Source organism: Bemisia tabaci, chromosome 1, assembly GCF_918797505.1.
Source record: "Bemisia tabaci chromosome 1, PGI_BMITA_v3".
NCBI lineage: Eukaryota > Metazoa > Arthropoda > Insecta > Hemiptera > Aleyrodidae > Bemisia > Bemisia tabaci.
This window is the reverse complement of record NC_092793.1, coordinates 27,656,744-27,674,935: the sequence shown is the minus strand read 5'-3', so window position 1 is coordinate 27,674,935 and position 18,192 is coordinate 27,656,744. Positions and strand designations below refer to the sequence as shown.

Genomic DNA, 18,192 nt, shown 5'->3' with positions numbered 1-18,192 from the left:
GAGCAAATTTGGTAACTTTCAATCTTTTCTTCGGGTATATAAGCAAAGAGGTTATAATCTAAGGAGTAATCTCACTTAAGAGTACCTCTGGGTAAGGTCTTTGCATAGGAGTGTAACTGGGATAGTAATTAAATATACGATAAAATAAATACCAAAGTCTTCCGGCAAATTAACATTTCTTTGTGGATTAGAGGTGAATTTAAATACATGCAGAATGTTTTGAAAAGTACAGTGGTATCATACGTCAAAATCTCAAAAAAACATTTGAAAAATCTAAAGCTTGAACGTTTATCTCAATTAATAATTTATTTTATTCTACTTTGACGTAAGCGTATGAAAATGTGGAACAAAAATCGCATGATTTCAGCAAAACGTAAAAACATAAAAGCAATTTTTTAAGAGAGGCGTTAAGTCTACGGACACTGAAATGCTATATGCATTCAGACCATACACTTTGACACTGTGACATTTCTTACGCAAAGCTTGGTTGAGATTAATAATAAGTATTCTCATGGATCATCACTTGGATAATGCTCCGAATTGGGAATACTTATTTGAAAAAGGCTTCGGTTACCTTTACTAGCTACTGAACTTGGGCACCAACTGAGATCGTGAATAACGATTCCGAGTCAGTTTTTATCAAAGACATTGTTTTGTTTTTATCCTGAGATTGCAGCAAAGCCAAAAATGTAATACTTTTTGTCTTCCTCTTTTCCTCAATGAATCTCAAAATGAGACATTAACGATGAACAGAAATTGCAAAAAGGAAAATTATAATTTTTTAACAGCCCGATTCTCTTTCGTTAAGAATATCTACTGATGGATGATTTTCGTTTCTTTCTTTTTTTTTCACTTCCTGGCGAATACAATTGATTCATTTTTATGACATTTTGATTGAAACGAATGATCATAAGAGGGATTGTTCATAGAAATTGCGAATTGCGGATCGTCAAAGAGAAAAATAAATCATGTAGGCAATAAGGTGAATTATTTCCAAGGAGAAACCAGGCTATTTGTGATGAATCGATATTTTTCCCCGCGTACACCGATTTTATTAGGGAAAACTTCAAAGCGACTGTACATCGGGAATAAAGAGCTAGAATAACTTAAAATTTACTTAAAAACGTGGACAAGAGCTGATAATGCCGGTGACTAAACTAAAATAATGTGTAACCAGCCTTAATTTTTTAAAAAAAAGAAGAAAAAATTGCACGTACCGAACGTGTGAAAAATCTAATAAAACAACCGGCAGAATCGTACATTTCTGACATTTTCAAGTCAATTTTTGTTGATCTGAGTAACTTTTTTTTTACAAAAAAGAAAAACACACGGGAAGTCAAAAAAATAAGGGGGATGGGAATTTGACTGAAATCTTAAAAGTTATAAAGGAAAAAGTTTTAAGAGTACATTACCAGCGTCGAAAAATGGGGATCCATAACGACTAGCCTGCCACGACTCACTGGCCGATTACCTTTGTGCATACTTAGATGAATGATCTACGTTCCCGCCTAGACCAAAACCCTTAAAAAGCCCCTCAGAGATAACCAGCTTTATCACGGGACTTAATAGGTAGCCTTGTGTAACATGATAGTAGTAACGGCTACAGCGTTCAAAACGCCATCTCCGGATTGGTCCTGACTAAGAGGTCAGAGGTGACGTTGCCGCCGATGACAATATTCCCGACGCGCTGGGCTAGAAGAGTTGAAAAAACAAATGAAACCGTTACAATTCGAACTTGTTTACCGTTATCTACGTTTGCCTTCGTTGATGAGTTTTTTTTCTCATTTCTTGTAATCGTTCCATAAAAAGAGGCCTCTATTTAGATCTGGGCTTTCAGAGATACAAAAACGAGTGTTGGGTCAAGATGTTCAAAAAAAGTCCAAAACACATAAATGTTCAGAGATAAAAAAATAGCCACTTTGTCAAAATGACAAAAAAAAGTATGGTTGGAGGTTGAGTATGGTAATCACCAACTGAGTCTAAACTATAATCGCATTCACCAAAAGTTTAGTAAATGCTACCATATGTCCAGTGATATTTACCCTACACTATCATTGTGTCCAAAATCAAGTAGACAAATGATGGAATTTACCACTCTTGATTCTTCTGATGAAATTTGTTATACTTTTTCCAAGGCAGAAAGAGTAACATGACTGAGAACAAAAACGACCACATTTTCATCTACCTGTGTCATCTTAATGTCGTAATTTACTATTTTATGGGGACTATTCTTTGAAAGCACTTTCAAAGCTCTCCAACAAGCTATCCACGCAGTGTAATAAAAGCAATTTTAAATTCATTTTAAAAGCTATGTGCATTGTTGACATTTGCGACAGAGCATGAAAACTTCCTAGAAACGGGGGAAACGTTCCTTGTATACTTTAATGAGAAAAAATGAACGTTTGGTCATTTACGGTTTCGCTATTAGACCCCTATTACCCCTATATGACCTTCTGGATACTACTTGGACACATTGCTCGCATGAACATGAACATGCTCACATCTGAATATTATGCACTTGGGAAACTTTTTTCGGACATTTTGACTATCACGACGAAAGACGCAGTGCCACAGCCGTAAAAATGGAGATTAAGGAAGAACTATCCTGTAGGTTTCACCGGCAATCGGAACTTTCCCGGGAAACTTCCATGACCGGGTGAAACATATTCATTCGCTGACCAAAAGTATTGTCATTGTATAGTGATATCCGTGGGAAATTTTATTAATTCTAGCAGTAGACAAATTATAAAGGTTTTTTTTTTTTTTTACAAACTGTGGATTATTTTACTACTATACTGGTAAGATGATAAATTATCATGTCAAGCAAAATTTTGATTGCAACAACGAAAGTTCATTTGTATTGATTTTTGATCGTGCATAGTTAAAATTTCAACGCACGAATAAGTCGTCGCGGTGACAGCTCAGATTTCACTTGATGATATAAGTCGCCTCCTTGCAGAGGCGATTCTTGGAAGTTGGCAACACTGTCTTTCCTCCATTTAAATTTATGTAAAACAATCGATTCTTGGTGAGGCAGCTTGCCTGAGCTAAAATCGATATTTTAAATTGATTTAAATGGAGGCAAAACAGTGCTGCCAAATTGCAAAATCGCCACTACTTCTTTGACACAATGCCGGAGAACCTGCCGAGCAAAAAACACAGTAGGTGAGCGATCTGATTTTTCTGTGTGTAGAGCCTCGATTGGTTCATACAGTTCAGTCAGTGTGGCTGACGCGCGACTATGATCTAAAAAAAAAAAAAAAAAAAAAAAAAAAAAAAAAAAAAAAAAAAAAAAAAATGGAAGCCGATTGAATGACAAACGTTCCGAGACTATAATTATATACTTCACTCTGTGCGCGAATGGTTGGTAAGTATAATAACTTGGGCAAAGGCGGAAATCATTTGTAACTGTGAATGGACGTAACCACAATGAGACTATTGGCCGATGTTGTTCGGCTCTGCTGCCCAGCGAAAGGGGGCGGGGGGCGGGGCGCGGGGTCAAACACCGTTATTCCAGAACTCACACAGTCACAGGCAGGGTGACAGAAATTATTTTCCAAGGTGGACAGAGTTCAGCACCAGGAGATAATAACTCCATTCAAAACGATTTTATTTTTGCTTTCAATGAATATTTTAATCAGTAATTCAGTATTCAAAAAGAAATCAAGCTGCAGAAGGTACGATGCAACCGAACTTTTTCAAAGTGTCGAGCACAACGCATCTGATTTGAGAATTTCAAAAGAGAACCGACGCACAGTAGATCGAGTCAAGCAGAGAGGTCGCACGTAAAATGTTTGACCAAAACTGCGAATTTTCATGTTTATTTCGTCACATTTTAAATTCTAAGGGGTGCTTCTACGGAAGAGTAATAAACGTTCGAGCGTTCGAGGATTTTTAAAAACATAGTCCTAAAATTCAACGATCGGAGCTTAAAATGTTGACAATAAAGTGTAATTTCACGCCTTCAATTTTCACAACAATAAACAGAGTGGTTCGTAACTTGGTACTTTGGTGAAAAGATCTCCAAAAGCAGACGCAGGGACAGGAAGCTCGAAACTGTTTATCATGATCAGGCATTTTTGCTTCACGACACGACCTAATTTCCGCTTTGTCTCGATGAAAATGCCTGCTTATCGACAAAATATGCAATTTGCCCTAAATGTTAAAATTATTGCCTCGGGACTGTAGATTTACCTCACGTTTGTCGCGCTTCGCGTTCCGTGGATTGAACATTCTCACAAACTGAGCAAGCATGATTTTTCCCCTTTTTTAAAAATGATTGCGTAAAGTCGCCGAAAGCCATTACACCGGGGATCTTAGCAGTTACGAGAGAAAGAATATGGATCCGTCTAAGCCAGACGCTCGATATCGGCCGGATCACCGTTTCATAGTTGACGACCTGAGCGTTCTTTATAATAGATAACTTTCTCATCAATTCAACCTTCTCGCGGCCTCCACATAAAATCAGTGCTTGTTACCACCTAGCCGCATAGCCCAGCCGCTAGTCCACCACGTCTCTCGTGATTGTTTTGAGTTGTTAACCACAAAGAGCGCGGATTGTATCTATCAGGCAACTAATAAATGAAGCAAGGCCGAATTAAAGATTTTTTCTTTTTTGGGGGGGGGGGGGAGGGGCCATGCGAGGAGAAGTCCTCCTACAGACCTGATTGAAGACTCCTTTGAGAAAAAGGGTGTAGGAGGCAAATGCTTCTAAGATCGTGCCATTTTTCATGGCATTTGCAGGAAATGAAATTCACTTAAGTCGACTTACTTCCGTGCAATAGTGAGGAGAAATTCAGAGCATATACAGGGGAAAATTCTTAACAGAGCTTTTGGATTGGCTCCTTGATAATTTACTTCTTACACAGGTAGAGCTCCTTTTAAACCTATTGAAAATGCAAACCTTTGTTACGGCACTTTTTGCTCTGGGCTGGGTATTAACTGCTACTGATTATACTCATGGACTGCACGGCAGTGTTAAGTATACACGCCTTATGGACCTTCGTGAGTTGCCGGATTTCTTCCGATGAATTCTTTAAAGAGAGTTATGAATACAGGGTGTTTCAGACCACCTGTACCAGGCCTTTTTCTCGGTTGGTTTAGGTCGTATGAAGTCGGAGACCGCGGGGTTCCATAGGGAATTGACCCCAAGGAATCCGAATTTTGTGGTCCCGAAACCCCCCCACCCCCCCTTGGGGGGTAAAGGGGGGGTCACGATGCTAAAAGTCACGGTTCCCGACCGAATTGCGGATCGATCGCATCAGAATTGAAAAGCACGGAAAATTTCACGTGGAATTGACCCCTAAAAATCCAAAATCGGACCATCCAAGGCCCAAAAATGATCCCCTAAAGAGGGGGACAGTACCCCCCTCCATAATTTCTCTTTGGTCTCAAAATTGACGTAAATTCTCCAGAAAAAGACGGTCTCCGCGGTAATCGACCTCGAGAAATCAAAATTTCGTGGTCCCGAAGCTCCTCCAGTCCCCCTTGGGGGGTAAACGGGGGGGCCCAATTTTAAAAATCGGGGCTCCTTTCCGAATCGCAAATTGATTGCATCCAAATTGAATAGCAGAACACATTTACATCTTAAGTGACTCCTAAGAGTTCTAATTGACCCCCCTGAACGGCAAAAAGTAATCCCCTGAGGAAGGGGGCCTCGCCCCCGCCAAAAATTTCTCAGGATTCCTCTTTGGTCGCAAAATTGACGTCGATTCTCCAGAAAAAGACGGTTTCCCATGTAATCGACCCCGAGAAGCTCAGGGAACATGAAATTTAGAGTCCTCGGGGTCGATTACATGGGAAACCGTCTTTTTCTGGAGAATCGACGTCAATTTTGCGACCAAAGAGGAATCCTGAGAAATTTTTGGCGGGGGCGAGGCCCCCTTCCTCAGGGGATTACTTTCTGCCGTTCAGGGGGTCAATTAGAACTCTTAGGAGTCACTTAAGATGTAAATGTGTTCTGCTCCTCAATTTGGATGCAATCAATTTGCGATTCGGAAAGGAGCCCCGATTTTTAAAATTGGGCCCCCCCGTTTACCCCCCAAGGGGGACTGGAGGAGCTTCGGGACCACGAAATTTGGATTTCTCGAGGTCGATTACCGCGGAAACCGTCTTTTTCTGGAGAATTTACGTCAATTTTGAGACCAAAGAGAAATTATGGAGGGGGGTACTGTCCCCCTCTTTAGGGGATCATTTTTGGGCCTTGGATGGTCCGATTTTGGATTTTTAGGGGTCAATTCCACGTGAAATTTTCCGTGCTTTTCAATTCTGATGCGATCGATCCGCAATTCGGTCGGGAACCGTGACTTTTAGCATCGTGACCCCCCTTTAACCCCCAAGAGGGGGTGGGGGGGTTTCGGGACCACAAAATTCGGATTCCTTGGGGTCAATTCCCTATGGAACCCCGCGGTCTCCGACTTCGTACGACCTAAACCAACCGAGAAAAAGGCCTGGTACGGGTGGTCTGAAACACCCTGTATGTTCTCTTGAAATGCTCAGATAAATTACATCCGAAGCGTGTAAAATTCTCTGAAAATTAGGAGGAAAATACCCACAGATTTTCCTAAAAAATCGTAGATTGTCGATAAAAAATTTGGCATTGTCTGAAGATTCATACGACGTTTTTCCTTGGCATGACAATGCACAGGGCGTCAGCGCCGTCACTGACACTTTAGCAGACAGACAATATGTTCCCACCTAAAAAAAAAAAAAAAAAAAAAAAAAAAAAAAAAAAAAAAATTGGTTCAAGGTGAATTGAAGACGTATCACACCGCGAGATATTAATTACGAAAAGTTCGTTGACTCTTTTCTCTCTCGGCTAGCGGCAAAACATAATTCTCTTGGTCTCAGATCGAGAGATGAAGATGCTCAGGTGAGGAAGAGCGTCGTGCTCAAGCGGCGATCACGCCTTGGTCGTCTCACCATGACTGATTTTAAGTGCCTAGGCTTTGAGGGTCAAGTTCATCATTATTGAGGAACTTAACAACTCGCTGCTTAGCGAGGAGGGTTTAGATTTCCCTTTTATACATCTTCCATAATTTCGTTGTCTGCGGTCTCTGTTGAGCGCGTTTGGATTCCATTTTTTAGGAGCCACACGCATGCTGCCGTGCTAAGGAAAAACGCCGTATGAACATTCGAGAGTTGCCAAATTTCCCTTCATAAAACATGTATCATTGACGACATTCATGTATATTTCTCGTTGAAATTTTCAAATATTTTAGATTAAATTGCGTACAAAATTGTCCGAAAATTTTGGGAGAAAACATTTACAATTTTCCTAGTAAATACTGTCTTTATCGGAGGAAATTCGGCGACGTCTGAAAGCTCATACGGCTTTCTTTCTTAGTGCGGCAGTATGGGTCTAAGAGTGATCTAAAGGACAGTTTTAACGAACCTCGAGTAAAATTCAACAGTATAACTTTGAAAATAGACCCTTGCTAGGGAATACAATGATGATTTGCTTCCACAAAAAATTAAAAGTAGAAAAAAAAAATTGTTTGCAAGTTTTGAAAATTTTAGAGCAGGTGCGGGCTTGCCTTAAAGTTTATCGAAACGTAGAAGTTTTTCTTCTGTATTTTGTACTTCTTGCGGAGAAAAATCATCCTAAGACCTCGCAAGGGTCCAGTCCCAAAGTTATCCATGGGCGAATCCAGACAACTCGAACGGTGGGGGGGGGGGGGGGGGGGGCGTTATCGAGGGTCCGGAATCTCCCTCAGAAAATTATTGGGGCATCAAATATGCAGTTTGAGTCAATTTTGTATATAATGTAATAATAATTACCAACCCCGATAAAAATTGACGATAGGAGCTGCGTTTCAAAATACCATAGGAGTTCTTATAGCCGACTAAAGAAGGCTATCGAAAATCATACAGCTGGCTGTAGAAAGCGGAGCAAATCATATAGCCGGGCTATACGAAGCTATAAAAAAGTATACAGTCGGGCTATAGTTCCTATATCGCTGGGCTTTACACTTTATCGCCATTGGCTATAAAAGGCTATAAGAAATTTCGTAGAAATCCGTGTGCTTTGGAAATCATAAAGTTTGATACGGAACTACCTTAATATTTACAAAACACACATTATACTTTCCTTTAAAACGTATTTTTTTTTTTTTTTTTCATCAATTAAAATGAGAATAGTCCAAACAGAGAGTGCAAACATTTCAAAATCATGAGTTGAAAAACGCTGACTCCGCGAGATTAAATATTAGAGCCTAACACAAAGCGCACTGGCGCCTACAAACCTAACAGGGATACTTCACGCATTGCGCAATGCGTGAAGTATCCCTGTTAGGTTTGTAGGCGCTAATGCGCGTTCAGCGCTGCCTGCCCGCCCGTCGCGCCGCAGCGTGCCACGGCGTCTGAAGCAACTATTTCACACCAGAGGTATTGCACAGTTTCATAAGAAATTGAAGGCTCTCCAACATATTAAGACTAACAGGCATCCTTCAAAAGTACGGAGCTTTCCTCGCAAAGTAAATCAAGATACTACGGCACAAAAAGAGAGCGGTAGTCCAAAAACTCACTAAGTCCTAGTAACCGTATTTAGTAACGTTAGGCATAAACTTTATCGTCTGGCTGTTGCTTAATCGCCATCGGCTATAAAATGCTATAAGAAATTGTACAGCCGGCTACAGAAGCTATTGAAAATCTTACAGCCGGCTTCAGGTCTATAGTATTTTGGAACACACATTCTACAGCCAATTTTTACCAGGGAAATGTGAGCGAATTTTCTTCTTCTTTCATTCTCTTTTTCTTCCTCCTTATCGGGCGAACGGAGGGGGGTGGGGGGTCTATGAAGTTATCCTATTGAATTTTAATCGAGATTTGTTAAAGGTATCCTTTCATGGTGGTATTTTCCCCCTTAAACCTCCTTTAATCACAGTGTAAACACTATGGGACTTCCTAGAGAATGGATCTGCTAAAGGAACGACTATGTACACGTCCCTAAAATGTGCATCGCCTCATGCCCGTGAAATTTAAGAGGATTTTATTGCATTCGAAAGCTTCCGACGAAGAGGTGCATCTACAATGAGGCGAGGAGCAAATGGAGGATGGAAACCATGGGGGGACAAATGTAATAAAAGAAAGCGAGAGTGAGTGAACGGGAGGGAGTCGCAGAGAAGCACCCGGCACAGAGAGAAATTAAAGTTAAGAAGTGATATTTGAGGACTTTAGAATTGAAACGGTGACGCAATGCCCAGGTCTTGAAGAGCCATTAATAAAGCTCGGTAACTTTCTGTCCCCTGGGCGGTTGCTGCCCAGCTGGGTTCCAGCGATTACACACCTCCCTTGGACCAGCCAACGCATTTGGATCCAGTCAGTGGCCAGTCGAGGTGTATAGGTGCATTGATCCTCCGTTGCCAGATTCGATAAACCAATCAGATTTTGCACAAGAGCTCACCGGGACACCGCGTAACTAAGAAAGAGACACCTAACTCAAGGGGACAAAACATTTTAGTGTCAATGTCTCTGGTGGAGGTGATGAGTAGAGAGGAACAAGTAATTATGTCCTCATGAGATAATGATACATCAAACAGGTGAGGTTGTATCGATATCGATTGGTTCGAAAAGTCAATCGAGTAATCCGTGAGAACGAGTAATTGTGATAGATTTTGGATTCTTATGAGTACCACATGGCATTGAAAAGTGAAATTGTTCGTAAGTTACTCATTTTCAGCTTTTCCAACTTGAATCCTGAAATTTTTGTTGGAGGTTATGCTTTATTGTTTGGAACCAAACGATAGATCGAACCACTGTGGAATACGATTCATTGCTTGCTGTCGGGAAAAGGACCAAACATGTCCAAGGGCGAACTGTCCCGCGGGACTATGACGTGATTTTCCTCAAGATTTATTGGGCAAAGAGGCCCCGAGAGGGTCCCGTTTAGGAAAAATAGAGGCCTTAGACATTTTCAGAGAACCCCGTAGAGCCTCCCAGGGCTTTGCTTGGACCTCCGTACCTCGACCTCCGTGTCGTGCTTTGCGATATATTGATCGATACGCCACTCAAACCTATGAAAAAAGATCGATTATCAGGGTGTTCGCAGCGAACACCTTAGTAATCGATTCTTTACCATAGCTTCAAATGGCGAGATATCGATAATCGATCATTCACGCCACGCCACTGCCATTATGAGGTGGTGGGCTCCCAATCTTCTTTCCGACAGGCCACCCCTCGGAAAATTTAGAGTCACTCTGTCCCTGAACATTTCGAGGTTTCAAAAGGTCAAAAAATCGATGGAAAAATCTCGTCGTTTCTTGCACCGTAAACTGAGACACAAAATTAACTAACAATACCCACTGTCACTGTTCAATGTTCGTACAATCAATTCAATTTTATTGTTCATTCAAAGTTTTCTCTCGGAGAAATATCCTGTGAGAACTAAATTAAAAAAAAAGTTTATGGTATCCAGTTACGCAGACAGAGAGAAGCTAGCAATGCTTCTTTTAGTTGTTTAGTGCCTTCTTACCTACCTACCGATCTATCTACCTGTAATGTTTAATGCTAGTTGGCAACATTTTACGAGAGAATTTAAACATTACTGTACTTTACTCTATGTTTTAATAATATTCTGTCGTAAAGAACCAGCAAAAAAGAACAGTTATGACTACATTCCAAGCAAGCGGTGACTCCATGTAATGCTGTGAAGAATTCGAAAAAATTATTACGACGATCATATTTTTAAGGCAAATTGATTTGGATCGAAGTCAAGATTGATCGATTTAAAATCAGAATCGTATGGAGAAATAGCAGGCTCAATACTGCGGGAGGCTTCGAGCCAAGCGCCATTCTGACTTATTGGGCGGATTTCAGATGCAAGAGGCATGGACAACCTTCAGAACTCCGCTTTGTAAAAAGCTGCGACTCAACACACAGTGCGCGACGGTGAAGTTGAGTCCTGTTTGTCCATAATTTTCTCCCTCAGTTTACAGGAACAACGCATTTTAACCAATGGGATCGCTCCAAACTTATGTCTTCTTGGTCTATAGGTTTGCCTATCAATTTCAACAATCAGCCGGCTGCCCGTTGCCGCTAATAACATAGGCGGTTCTAGACCTTCATGTTTGGGGGTGCCCAGAGGTGAAAAATGTCGGAGACCGGTCTCGAAGTGGAAGGTCGCTCAGGGGAGGCCTAAGTTTCGGTCCTCAAGTTTTATCCCTTTCCTACCATCCTTTCTCTTTTTCTCTCCTTTCTTTCTACTGAAATACCTATACATTCAACGTAGAAAATTTGTTAGCAAAACTTTCCATCAAAACTACAATCTTACCATAAAAAACAGTAGAATCTTTGTAAAACACGGCTATCAATATTAATTCTGTTTAAAACATTTTCAATTAATTGCTGGGATTTTTACTCAGTGTGAGCGAATGCAGAATCTTTAAAAGCAGTATAATTTGGTCCTTTTTATATTAAATTCTATACTGGTTAAAAAAGCAATTAATAGAGGTGAAGGAAGAAGAAGGCCCCTTTCACGGTTCCGGTAACCGCACTTAATTTTTGTGTGGGGGTGCCCGGCACCCACTGGCACCCCCGTAGAACCGCCTATGGCTAATAAGAGGATTCGCTTCTCCTCATTACATAGCTATGTCTAAAATCATAACATACGATTGCGCGGTTGACGTCGTCGCGTCGCGCGCTACCAGTGGAACCGTGGCGTGGCCTCAGCGTTTGGTCGAGGCTACTCCGAACTGGCTCGCCCTTAAATGGACGTATTTCTGCCAAATGGAATTATGTGCATTGAGGCATGAGTCCCGATACCCATAAGAATATTTGCATAACAGGGCTCACGCTGTAATGCACATAGTTCCGTTTGGTAGAACTACGTCCAAATATGATTGATGCGCCATACATGCTTCACAATCTAACTCGAGAGCGCCAGGCCACATCCATAAGCCATAATATTTCGTTGCGAAATACGTGCATTTCGATCGACTGGACAGCCTCATCATCGAGCTAAAATAGGATTTCGACGAGTTCTAGAATATGGAGAAGAGCTTTATAGCCCAAGTAAAGGAATGAATTTATACTTGACAAATACTAAGATCGCTTCGCCGTCGATTTTTCAATAGAATCTAAGTACTTTTGACATAAGACATTTCGCCGTTCCCCTCACGAAAGAACGTAACAACTATAATTGGACCGCATTTTGCAATTTGGAACTATAAATTCTGACCCGGTTTAAAAACAACGTATGTGCCATTAGTTTCCCTATGCACATAAGTGTTTTTTCAGATGAGTCAGAATTTATAGTTCCAAATTGCAAAATGCAGTCCAATTCACTCTTGCTGAATTTCCCCTCGCAAATTGCACTTTTACCGGCAGAATGGGCCTGTTGCATGCAAGAGATACAGCCGTGCGAATAGACTTTTGAGAGGTTAAATGACACGAAAATTACGATGGTCACATTAAAAAAGTCTGAAATACACTCCTTACTGCGCAATTTGTGTTGTTAGGAACGCGCTTTTTCAAATTTCCCGCGTCTGGGGGCAGTTTTCTAACGGAAATAATTAACGGCAACTCGCGGCTATTTCCGGTCAACTAAAACTGACAACATAACCTAAAAATCGGAGTTCGTGACATCGTGAAATGAAATGTAGAAGAATTGCGTTGGATATTTAAAAGTTGTTCGATTTGGTTACCGCATAAAGCGTATATGGACCACTATAGGAGATCACGTTGGGTTTGTAAACAAACTGAAGGAAAAAATAACAACAACAACAATGACTCGGCATCTTCCGGAAATCACCGAGCCCGCCGTTTGCTCGTTTCCGGTGATTAGAAAACTGCCCCCAGACGCGGGAAATTTGAAAAAGCGCGTTCCTAACAACGCAAATTGCGCAGTAAGGAGTGTATTTCAGACTTTTTTAATGTGACCATCGTAATTTTCGTGTCATTTAACCTCTAAATAGTCTATTCGCGCGGCTGTATCTCTTGCATGCAACAGGCCTATTTTGAGCATTTTTAACTGAAAATTTCACTGATTTTCACCCGGATCTCACGCATTGTTCTCTTTTTGAACTCCATTTTGAACTCAAACTGCACGGATACAATCTTGGAAATAATTCGATTGTTCGAATCAATTTGGCAACCTCGGAATGTGGTTACGTTCCTTCGTACAAGGAACGACGATTCGTTTCACGAACGAATTTCTTCCAGACGTTACTCGAGTGAAAATCATTATTTCATGCGAGATCTCAAAGCACGATATCAAAAGAGTACTCTTTTTTCCACAAGGGGGAAAAATAATTGAGGAGGTTACACAACTCCTGACAATATGCACCTAAGTATATGATCCCCAGAAAATATATAGTTTGCTAATATCAGCAAACGTGTGGCAGTGTTCTGTTCATCACATGGGTCTCGTATACTCAACCAGACGTATGGGGAGTGGAGACACTCCGAGGCAACCTGCTGCCAGCTACTTTATGGTCTCTGGGAAACAAAAATGGATGTATTTATGCTAAAAAAGAGTTACGTGGCACGCAAATCTGATGCACATGGTTCCTTTTGCCATAAAAACGTCCAAATGTAAACGGAATCTAGGAGCCCCATAGTTCCTTCTTTCCGTGCACGTGCCTCGGAATATTTTGATTAATCGATGGGCTGAAAATTGCGAATCCGAGAACGCTGCTTTGAATTGGCGCACAATGGATCGAATCAATTAGAGAAGTCGGACATGAAATTTTTGAATAAAACTGCAAATTTAGATGTTTAAATCATCGAATTATAATACACTCAAAAAAAGGTATGACTCTGAGACCCATAAAAAATGGCTCGGAGATCCATAATTTCTGACCAAAGTGACTTATCGTCTACAGTATGGCTTTCTGAGCTGTAGTTTATTGGTCGTGAACCTATAAGCATGGCTCCACGAACTATATTCTATGGCTCCATGATCCATAACTCCGCCGGTAGGTAAGTCACTCTTCCCATACTTGTTTTTTTAGTGTAATAATGGGCATTTCCAGAAGAAAATTTCACGGGAAAACCAATGGGACCACTCTTAGAACCCCCAAGTTTTGTACACGGAGAAAAAAAACTCGTGCGTGGGACCCGAAGTTCAGGTCATATGGATCTCTGAAGTTTTCAGATTGAGCATCTGAACACTTTAGGTCTGGCTACCGAAGTTCGGATCATACATCTGAAACTTCAGTTTTCACATCTGAAGTACTTCAGATGTGAGAACCGAAGTACTTCGGATGTGAGAACCGAAGTACTTCGGACGTGAGAACCGAAGTACTTCAGATGCAAGAGCTGAAGTTTCAGATGTGTGATCCGAACTTCGGCAGCTAGACCTAAAGTGTTCAGATGCTCAATCTGAAAACTTCAGAGATCCATATGACCTAAACTTCGGGTCCCACGCACGAGTTTTTTTTCTCCGTGTATAAACGGAATTATAAGCGTTTAAAATTTCCAAACTTTGTCCGACCTCTCCTAATGACTCGATCCACCGTGTGGCGGCGGCATATCTTTCGAATCCGGGTGACCGCGTTCGATGTATAAACCAGTATAGTCTTTAAGTTACCTCAAGAGCTAAAAGTTAAAAAGATATAAGATCAGCTGGCCTGTTTCCCCTGATTTAAAGCTGGCAAATGATACGGCAACAACTTGATTAATATGTGGATTACTCCGCCTTGCTATGGTAAAACGTCTTAAATAAATTCAAATGTTGCCAAAATTCCGCTGATAAAAAACCAGATTAGCTCGAAGGTGTATCCAAGAGGACCTTGGGTCGCTCTAAAAGCCATTTTCTGCCCCCGTTTTTGGGAAAAATACGTTCTACCCTTCAAAAATTGTCTTCTTCAGTACTTGAGATAACAAACAATGATAGGGTCTGCAGATTAGTTTGACTAAGGTTTCCCAGCTCATTTGGTCGGTATATGCTTTTACGATTTTTGGCGAAAAATGAAACTATTTTTTTCGTAATACATATTCATATCTAAACAAGCGCACCCTTAAGTAACTTCTTCTTTATCGTTTGTTTTTCTTTTGTTTTCTTGTTTTTTTTCCATACCTACAGTGGTAATCTCAGAGCGAGCGATGCACTCGCACCAAATACTTCATTGAACACTGAAAAACTGTCATTCTTCGTGATGACCCCGTGGAACCACATAAAGCTAAAGAAACAAGGGTTTACACTACCATTAGCCATTCTGATTGGCCACTTGGCCATTCTGATTGGCCACTTGGCCATTCTGATTGGCCGAAGAGGACGGCCTTTCAGGAGGTACAATAATGTATTTCTGAATTTGACCATCAACGGAGCAGAAAATGACCCTTCATGGGACAGGTCCTTCGCATCGCAAATCACTAATACTTTAATCTGAAAAGCTGAAATCGAAAAAAATTGGCTTTTCTGGTTTGCGAATATTTTTTCGCGTGAAATTTGGCGACGTCGGAGTGCTCATACGGCGTTTCTCCTTAGCACGGCAGTATACTGGCCCCCGTCACCGACAGCGAGATTGAGCCGCGTCAACAGGGCAGGGGTACCGACGCGGAGGGGGGGGGGGTGAAAAAATGGGACTGTGAATGAAGCGGAGAAAGGAGAGTTGTTTGACAAGGGATAGGGGGGAGGTGGGAGGGGGAGAAAATAACTTTCACCCATTGTGTCACGAAATCAATACATGCTGTAAACAGACGCACACACGCGAGAGGAACATACGCTGATGACCAGTGTACCACTGACCGGTCTCGGCGCAAATTGCCAGCTTACAGAAAAAAGCCCGATTTGCATCGGGGTCCAGCCCGCGAGAGAATATGCGCGTGGCGTCTGGCAACGGCAACGACATAGCATCGGCGCCGGTTATTTCATCCCATTATCGTGCAGGATTCCGCTGGGAGTGCTAGAAGTTCAAGTCCAAGACGTTAACACAAGGGTGAAGAAGAAGAACTTTCATAGATATTCAGAAAACGGTCGGGGGAGAGAACCTTGATGGAGAGGGAATGGACACTGGACATGACGCCCCTCACTTTTCATGGAGGCCTTAGGACCCAAAAATGACGGCGCTTTGTTTTGGTTTTTGAGGGCCACTGCCAACTTTTCACGCACGGAGAAAAAAATGGATAGAACTTACTATCTTCTGGTTAATAATTGGCACAAACAGAGAGTATGGTTACTTTCATCAAAATTATCGTGAAAGTAACCAAATTTTCCCTTATTTTGACGATAATTTTGGGGCCAGCTATCACACTGTCTGGTTGTGTCGTTTTTTAACCAGAGTATGGTAAATGCTACCTTATTTTTTTTTTTGTGCGATTATCACCAACCAGCGACCGCACTTGCTGCCAACCATACTACATCCAAGATGATTTTCCTCGAAAACAGCGCATGATTAGCCGTAAAACTTAGTAAATGCGTTGTTATAATTCACTTGAGAAAAGTTCTCGTTGGTGCAAATAAAACTGCATTTTACGTCATTTTTTACTTACATTTCCTGACAGCGTCCCGTATTTTAAGATCCTAGGAGCTCCATGAAGCTCAAAATGGAGGAGCCAATCAAAACTCGCCACATGGCGAAACTCTCTCTATCAAAGTACTCTGGGTCGTAGTCGAGAGGGTTATACACCAAACCGCGGCATTGCGCCCAATATTAAAGTACTTGAATGGCGAGTTTATGGACACAGGGTCTCATTGTGACCCTTCGGAGGGGAAAAAATGCCAGCGACTCGATGCAGGTGAGAAGAGGTCGTTGCGAACGATTAGGGTTCATCAAATGCAGCACCTGTTACCATGGTAGAGGTTCAAGTTGAATGTTAACCATCAAATAGAGCGTTTGCTCAATGTTTCCCCTTCTCAATGTGACTCTTAAAAAGTGGGAAAGGATGCAAAAACTTCTTCAAAGCGAAAATGAGTTCCACTTTCAACTTAAACAAGTTCCTTGCTCCGCAAAAACGTCAAAGGTATTCCTTCGACCGAAATAAATTCAAAAATTGAGTGCGGTTTTCTGTTTACTCTCAATCTCCGTTCAAAAAAATACCTTTGACTAACAAATTGTCCACGAGCTGGCGGATTATCTAACGCCACACTCGAGCATGTTCTACACCCCTGCACTGGAAAAAAGGCTCTTGGACTCAAAGTCTAGACTCCTAAAATTTACAAGAAAAATACTCTTGATTCAATCGGATTTTTACTTAAATCGATAGGAAATCCGCTTAAATTAAGGGACTTGGCTCCCGATTTAAGCCAAAGTCCGATTGAATCATAAGTAATGTCCAACGTGAAACTTTTTAAGGGTCTGGACTCAGGATCCCAAAAACTTTGTTTCCGAGTGTGGAGTCCGGAACAATTTGAATTTTCACTCTTTACTTTGTCGGAGGTGAAGACGGACGCGGCGACGCGAGGCGTGAGACGCGAGCGTCTCGGTGTGAGAGATTTAACCGGTTGAGCGGAGGTCCCAGAGGTAAGAGGATCAATAGGATGGGACTAATTTCGAAGTTGAAGCCGGTGAGGATATGACCTTGACCTACAGAGACCGCCACCACGAGGCACGAGCCGAGCCGCAGCCGCCTCGGCTTCGGCTTCGGCTGGCCCACTTGACTCATCTCACCGGGGGCCTTCTTTCCGTTACGGAACTTCCACTTCGACTTCAGGCCGAGCTCTTCGTCGCCGTCCAACTTCCTCCGACGACCGACCATTAGAGTACCTATATTGAGAGAGTATGGCCACTGGGGTTATCACCTCTGATTGGCTCAGCCAACTTAGGCTAAATGGAGCCCTCAGGACCCAAAAATGGCGGACGCCATAAATTAATGTAATGCAAAATGACTCAAAATGTAGTTTTCTTTGCTTATCGTAACGAGAAATTTACTCAAATGCACTATTGCGACATCTTTACATATTTTTATGGCTAATCGTGTGCAATTTTTGAGAAAAATTATCTTAGATGTAGTAAGGTTGGCAGCAAGTGCGGTTGGTGATAACCGTCAAAAGTTGGCAGTGACCCCCCTCCCATCCACAAAAACCAAAACAAAGCACCGCCATTTTTGGGTCCTAAGCCTCTCCATGGGGCCCAGTGACCATACTCTCTGAATATAGGTACTCTAACTTCCTCCGACGATCGACCATCATCCGACACAATATCCCTCGCTATAGAGTACCTATATTAAGAGAATGGCCACGAGGCCCCATGGAGAGGCTTAGGACCCAAAAATGGCGGTGCTTTGTTTTGGTGTTTGTGGATGGGAGGGGGT

The 18,192-nt window shown here is 41.8% G+C and overlaps 1 protein-coding gene across 6 annotated transcripts in view; it reads right to left on the bottom strand.

The window, feature by feature from the left end:
* Window positions 1-18,192, bottom strand: part of LOC109041128 (sphingomyelin phosphodiesterase) — a 70,593-nt gene that overhangs the window by 38,911 nt on the left and 13,490 nt on the right. Inside the window, exon 1 of one of the 6 annotated variants that reach the window (XM_072299013.1) lies at window positions 1,413-1,478. The exons of the other annotated variants lie outside the window; for them this stretch is intronic. The gene's annotated coding sequence lies outside the window, so the exon portion shown is untranslated. Of the gene's footprint in view, window positions 1-1,412; window positions 1,479-18,192 lie in introns of those variants that run through there. 6 annotated transcript variants of the gene reach the window in all.